Genomic DNA, 7167 nt, shown 5'->3' on the forward strand with positions numbered 1-7167 from the left:
ATATCTGAAATTTAAGGAATATCAAACAACCGCACTTGCTTTGTGCCAAGCACCATGCCAAGTGCTCACCTGACTCTCCCCAGCTGCAAGGAGGGCCACAGTGCCCCCACTTCACAGATGAGACCAAGGTCATCATGACTGACTCAGAATTCTAATGGAGCATCATTTAGCCTGGAAGTCCAGGGTGTCCTCAAACCTTAGATGATACACTTTGTCTTCCTTTTGATGGTACAAGACTCCCCCAAATTCCCAGGCCTGTTCTCACCCCAGAATGGCCCAATCTGGACTGGGTAACCTGTGGTCAGCACATTCTGGGCTAGTTCCAGAGCCTGCTGTGGCCCTCAGGATGCCCCCCACCCCCGCCCCGCCTTCCCACACAGCCCTGACCGTATGACACTCCTCCAGGAAGTCGAAGCTGCCATTTCTCGAAAAATGTTCATCAGAGGCCAGATGTTCACAGCTGGGTAGCCCCATCCCTTCCAAGCAGTTACTGCAGGGACCTCAGGCCCCAGAGGACAAGACTGGGCCGGAGATTTTCAAAGCCCAGTAGCATCCCACCAGGAAAGGGAGCTTCCTCTTCCCTCAAGTCACCCTGGAGGGGGTGTGTGTAAGCTCTCCCATGGGGCAGCCTCACAGTCAGCCACGCCCAGGGGACCCTCCGCCCCCATCCGCCTTTACCCTCCCCTGCCCCCAGGCCAATCAGAGATCTAGTTGGGTAAGCAGAGAAAGTGGGAACAAAGGGAAGGAAAGTCATTTCCTGTCAAGAGGAAGGAAGGAGGCTGGTGTCCAGCCAGCCAGCCACCCAGCCGGGCTTTAGGCTGCAACCCTGGTGCAGGGAATGGGGTGCTGAGGGGGGAGGGCCCCCACTCCCAGTGTCCCCCTTCCTACTCCTTATTGCCTCCTCCAAAAAAACTCTGGAAGCACCTCTAAGCCCCATTCTTTAATAACTGGATAAGTAATCTATGTTTGGGTCTGTGGATAAGTAATCTATGTTTGGGTCTGCCATTAAACTTTGTAGGAGGTGGGGGCAGGGACTGTGCTCTGGCCACACCCCACCAAACACCGGGGTCTTGGCAGCCTTGGAGTGGGGTTCTACCAACCTCTCCCCCACCCTAGGGAACCAATGGGAACACAGAGTTGGGTTCCTTCCTGCTGGGTGACTCTGAGCAGGTCACCAAACTTCTCTGACCTTAACTTTTTCCATGAAGAGAATAATGAGTCTGTCCTGAGGGTGGCTGATAGGACATGAGAGGGCGCTCAGGATCTTGGCACTTGGTAGGTGTAAAGAGAAGGACAGCTGGTTATTCAGCCCTAGGGGGCTGGGCTCGCTGGAGGGTCTTGAGAGGACATGGACCTAGCTGCCACCATTATTAAGAGCAGGAATCTGGGCCAGGGGAGGCGGCTCACGCCTGTAATCCTAGCACTCTGAGAGGCTGAGGCGAGTGGATCACCTGAGCTCAGGAGTTTGAGACCAGCCTGAGCCAGGCGTTGTGGTGAGCACCTCTAATCCTAGCTGCTCCGGAGGCTGAGGCAAGGGGAACACTTGAGCCCAAGAGTTTGAGGTTGCTGTGAGCTATGAAGCCACAGCACTCTACACAAAGAGCGATAAAGTGAGACACTCTCAAAAAAAAAAAGCAAGAATTCGCTCCCCGGGGTCCTCAGATCGAGGCTGGGGGAGGGCCGACGCCAAGATCGTCCCCACGGCACACTCCTTGGGGATCGCCTAGTCCCACACTTTCCCAGCCCCCGACGGGCATTTGAGGCCCAGGAAGGGTCAGCCCGAGGGCCCCCTCCTTCCCCTCGCCTGACCCTGGCTGGGAAAGAGAGCCTGGAGCTCCGGAAACCCGGCGCCCTCACGCAAGCAGCCAAGGAGCGCGGCTGGCCGGGTCACCGCGGGGCGCCGCTGGGGATTTTAATTCGATCCATGTGCGGGACGGTGTCTTCTTTGTGAGCGAGCTTGCGCCCTGCACGCCTGGACGGTCTCCTAGCTCCAGGGCAGGGACACGACCCCCTACCACCCTTACTGGGCCCTGCCCCAGAGTTGTCCCCTCCCCCTCTGGAGACAGAGACCGAAGGACCGAGACAGAAGGACGATAGGACAGCACCCCACACACACACACCCGCCCTGGAGCGCCGGGGCTGGGGTCCCGGTTTGGGGGCAGGGTGGGCTCCAGCCAAGGGCTGCCCGTGCCCTTGTCTGTCACCTGTGTGTGGCCCGGGCAGGAGCGGAACAGGACCCCACCCCCACCCCCGCGCCCACTTACCTGGGCTGCCCGCGCCCGGCGGCTCGTACCCGACTCCGAGCAAGCAGAGCCTGGAGCCGCGGCGCCTCCCGCCCCGCCGCCCTCCCCGCCCCTCGACTCCCTCCGCCCCGCCGCCCCGCGCCGCCTTTACCATAAAAGGTGAAGCTCTAGGGGAGGGGGCACGGGATTCCCGCCCCGCGGACGCCGCCCCACCTGCCCCCCCACCTGCCGTGACGAGCCCCGCGCCGCCCCCTCCTCCTCCCTTTGTTTCTTCGGCCACTTCTCCCCTTCCCCCTCTGCCCAGGCTCGGGTGGGGAGATGGGGTGGGTGGGGGTCTTTTCCTGCGCCCCACCCCCAGGTCCTTCGTGTACCCTGAGGGGTCCTTACTCTTCACCCCTAGATCACCTAGGTTGGCCGCCCCACCTGCCCTGTCCAGTGGGGGTGGGTGGGCTGCTTACACCTAGTTTGGCCCCAGGGTCTTAAAAGTCATGTAGACCAAGGTTGTAAAGCCCTTCACTAAGGTGCGACCTCGGGCTGTAACTCCACCTTCCTGAGCCTCAGTTTATTCATCTGTAAAATGGGGTAACTGCTACCTACCTCTCCAGGGTGGCCTGAGGATAAAAGGGGATCAGGACAGTAAGGTGCACCGTCAGTGGTTAATATCTGCTGGGTTTGGGGCTTTTCCAGGAAGTGCCCTTGATCTGCTGTCCCAAGCAGTCACTGCCTCTTTTGATTCTATAATCCGTCAGCAGGTGGGTCCCAGTGTCCTGAGAGACAGGCCCCTCTGGGAAACCTGGCAAGCAGACCCCAGCTGGCCTTGTGGCTGACCCCCTCCTTCCACCTCCTGTCCACCCTCAAAGCTGGAGTAGAGGGGCGTTGCCTGTGGCTCAGTGGGTAGAGTGCCAACCCCATATACCCAGGGTGGGGGCTTCGAACCCAGCCCCGGCCAAACTGCAACAAAAAGTAGCCAGGCGTTGTGATGGGCACCTGTGGTCCCAGCTACTCTGGAGGCTGAGGCAGGAGAATCACCTAGGCCCAGGAGTTGGAGGTTGCTGTGAGCTGTGATGCCACAGTACTCTACTGAGGGTAATGGAGTGAGACTCTGTCTCTTAAAAAAAAAAAAAAAGCTGGAGTAGATAGATCACGGAGCCAGGATGGGAGGCAGAGCCTGGGCTCTGGGGCCTGGGATGGGGCTAGGATGCGCCCACTGGGTCCCTAGAGGCTTCAGGAACATTGTGGGAAAAGGAATCTGGGTCTGATTCCGAACAAACAGATTGTTCTTTTGATTAAAGCCACAGTGGCTGAGGCCAGAGGAGTGCTGGACCCAGTGCCATCTGGGGGGCAGCCAGGCTCTTCTCTGGCAGCCTGCAGCTGCAGTCCCCTCACCCGCAGCATAGCTCTTGGGCTGCTCCTGAGGGGCTGAAGGTCAGGGGTGTCAGATGGGGAGGGGTTACTGGACACTCAGAATCCCTCATCCACTGATCATTGCCCCTCCCGTCCCTCTGGTCATTTGATCATCACAGCCTGGCTGCAGTTACAGCAGCACAGCAGCTGCTATGCTTGGGGGCTTCCTACATGCTGGAGCCCTGCCTCAAACTTCTTTCATTCCCCACAAGAGCCCTGTGTACCAGGGCTGATTATTACTACCCATGAGACACTGAGGCCTGGAGGGGCTTAAGGCCACTAAAGAGGCAAATGGCTAAGATGGATTCAGACCAGACCAATGGGTGGCCCTGGGCTAATCTGGTCCCTGGGGTGGGTATTCTGCCAGCCTTCACAGATGCAGAAACTGATGCTCGGAGAGACAATGAGAGGTCTGTACGCCAGAGTAAGATGACCTCAAGGTTGCCTGAGCCCCAGTCAGCTCACTCCCCAGCTTGACAATGATGCCCCCCCCACTATATAGCACTGTTTGGAGATTTCCCTGTACCCTCTGCTGGGAAGGAGCCACTAAATGTCAGCGATGGTGATGTCCAAAAGAAAGAAGGTATCACTGGGGTTTTCAGACACTGTCAGTTGTAGTGCCCCTTTCAGTGGTTGGTGACCCAGAAGCTCATTTAATACAGATAAAGATGGAACTGCCCTCCTTTACCTCCATAACATCTCTGAGCCACCTCTCTGCACCCCTCTGTGGGACAAGAAGGTACTAAAGGGTTGACCTGGGACCCTGTTCAAGGTCACAATGACCCAGTCTAGGACCCAGGCCTCCTTCATCTGCTCTGGGATAGTGCAAGGGGAATATGAGGGCCCCACTGCTTCCACTCACCTGGTGTCCTGCACCTCTGGCCACCCGTCCTTCTGCTGTTGCTCCTGATGGAAGGGTGAGTCCCAGCTAAGAGTCTTCTGCACCAGCCCGGGTGTCGGTGTCACCGATCAGCAGGTGCCAAACTTCCTGCAATGGAAACCCAGGAAGTGCGCTAGACGAGAACACATGCCCTTTGTCTGCCAGCTCAGAGGCCCTATTGCCCTCCACCCTCCCTGCCAGCCTCGGACTGGCTTTCTTCCCTTCCCCTCTCCCAGGGCCCCAGCAGGCAAATGGGCTCAGGCCTCTATTACAAGATTGTGACAGCTGAGACCCTGGGTGGTAGGGAAGGGTGAAGAGAGAGAGGTTTGGGGGCAAGGTCCAGGGCAGTGAGGACATTTGCTGCCATGCAGTCTGCTGGGGAGTATGGCACCTGCCGTCCACAGGAGAGGGCCTGGGTTCAGTAGACGCTGGCTTAGCACGTACTATGTGCTGGGGGTGAGTCAAGGAGGCAGCGGGAGTCAAGTCAGACACAAGCCATCCTTGTCCCCATGGAGCTTATGGGGAGGTAGGGGAGAGCGACACATAAAGAAAATTAATATAATCTTAGGATTATCAGTAGTAAAATGTGCTAATGAACAAGGGCTAAGACAGAAGAAGGATGGGGACGGGGCAGAGGTGAAGAGGGCTCAGTTAACCTGAGATAAGGAGGACCCAGAAGGAGAAGAACTCGGGAAGAACCAGGGAAAGGGGGCCAGTGGGGAAACTGTGGGCTTTGAGGCTCAGCGCCTATAGCTCACCTGGCTAAGGCGCCAGCCACGTACACCTAAGGTGGCGGGTTCGAATCCCCAGCCCGGACCCGCCAAACAACAATGACGGCTGCAACCAAAAAATAGCCAGGCGTTGTGGCGGGCACCTGTGGTCCCAGCTACTTGGGAGGCGGAGGCAGGAGACTCGCTTGAGCCCAGGAGTTGGAGGTTGCTGTGAGCTGTAATGCCACAGCACTCAACCCAGGGGACAGCTTGAGGCTCTGTCTCAAAAAAAAAAAAATAAAAATAAAAGTGGGCTTTGAGGTCATACTTAACCCCAGTGCTTTGGTGCTGTCTTTGACCTTGGACAAGTTTTCTCCCTTCTCTGGGCTGGTTGCCTATGACTAGGGAGGCATATGCTTCCCTTTGCAGAAATATTGGGACAAAGGGCCTTCCCATAGTCAGCATCCTGCAGATGGTAGCTATTCCATGTCATAATCACCTGGTTTCCAGAATGTGCTGCTCACACCGTACACACTCTCTCCAGCTGGATCCAAGAATCAATTCTCTCTGGGGCCCCATTTCCTCTTGCAGAGATAGCAGCAATCCCCTTATGGCTTTGTTGTGAGAATTTGATGGGATAATGTGGCTAAAAATGCCTGATGCTTAGCAGGTGTTCAGAGGTGAATTCCTTTCCTCTTCCCACCCCTGACAGGACAGATGTTTTGGAATATTATAGTGAGATGGACAAAGAGCTGAAAGAAAAGGAAAGAAGAAACTTGGTCCTGCAGAAGGACTTCTGTGGTTCTGGTCAGCCCAGGGGTGCTCTCCCTGATTCTGAAAACAGCACCCAGTTTCTGTTTGGGGAGCCTCCCCTCCATCCTCGATGCCTGGGGCTCAGGTGAGATTACCACCACCCCCTGGCTTTGGGGATGTGGTCCCAAAGGACCCAGGTCTGGCCAATCATGAAGGCTGTTAGTGCTAAGATAAGCACCTTTCAGGCTCTGGGCTTAGTGTCCTACCTCAGTCATCTTCAATCCTCTCAACAAATGGAGAAAACTGAGGCACAGAGAGTAACGCTCAAGGTCACATCCACCAAACCCAGATAATCTAGCTCCAGGTCCGTTGACTGAATAGACCAGTTTATAGGGAACGTCATTCAGAATCCATAGGGGAACGGACCAGGCCACAGTTATAGCCATGTGGATCCCCCACTGTCGGGCTCCAAGCCTGTGCCCACCTGCTTCACACAGGCAGGGCCCAGCTTCCCAAGACCCAACTGTGACAACAATGTCTGGGTGTTAATCCCCTCCTAATTTAGGGGCCTAAGCTGGGTCTGGCCAGGCAGGCTGGTTCCCACGGCCAGGCCATCCACTCAGCAAATCAGCACAGGCTCTGGGGGGATGGGGGAAACAGCAGGAGTGGGAGGGCCTATCCTCAATCCCAGCCTTGCTGGTCAGGGCCCCTCCTCACCTTGTTTGTGAGGATCCTTGAACCTGCCCCAAGCCCTCACTGGTCCCATCCCCCTCCTTGAGCCCCTATCCCTCCAGGAACCTCCACTCCCAGCAGCATCTGTCTATCTCAACACCCCCTTACAGACCTATCTCAGCACCCCCAAGTCCCAAGACCCCTCCTTATTAAAGCACAGTATGGCCTAGACCCTGACACAGCCCCCTGCTGGCCTCCTCTGTCCTCTTAGCCAGAGATAGGTTTATTGTAAAGTTAATAAAACTTATGCTCATGGCCTCACTTGCACAGCCCCCGTGAGGGCTGGGAGTTACAGAGTGGTCTAGTCTGAGACAGCAGCCAGGTTACGCTCAGAAAGCATTTCCACATAATGGAAGACTAATCAGGGTCCATCAGAAGAATGGACCTGAACCGCCAAGTCTCCAGTAATTTGTTGTACTTTTTTCCTTATTCTAAATAAATATTC

At 56.3% G+C, this 7167-nt stretch overlaps 1 protein-coding gene across 1 annotated transcript in view; it reads right to left on the reverse strand.

Moving 5' to 3' along the window:
• FBLIM1 (filamin binding LIM protein 1) overlaps window positions 1–4605 on the reverse strand; it is a 27260-nt gene extending 22655 nt beyond the window's left edge. Inside the window, exon 1 of the mRNA XM_003783884.3 lies at window positions 4510–4605. The gene's annotated coding sequence lies outside the window, so the exon portion shown is untranslated. The remainder of the gene's footprint in view (window positions 1–4509) is intronic.
• Window positions 4606–7167: the final 2562 nt, after the last annotated feature.

Source organism: Otolemur garnettii, unplaced genomic scaffold (assembly GCF_000181295.1).
Source record: "Otolemur garnettii isolate 467f Iridium unplaced genomic scaffold, OtoGar3 scaffold00009, whole genome shotgun sequence".
Lineage (NCBI taxonomy): Eukaryota > Metazoa > Chordata > Mammalia > Primates > Galagidae > Otolemur > Otolemur garnettii.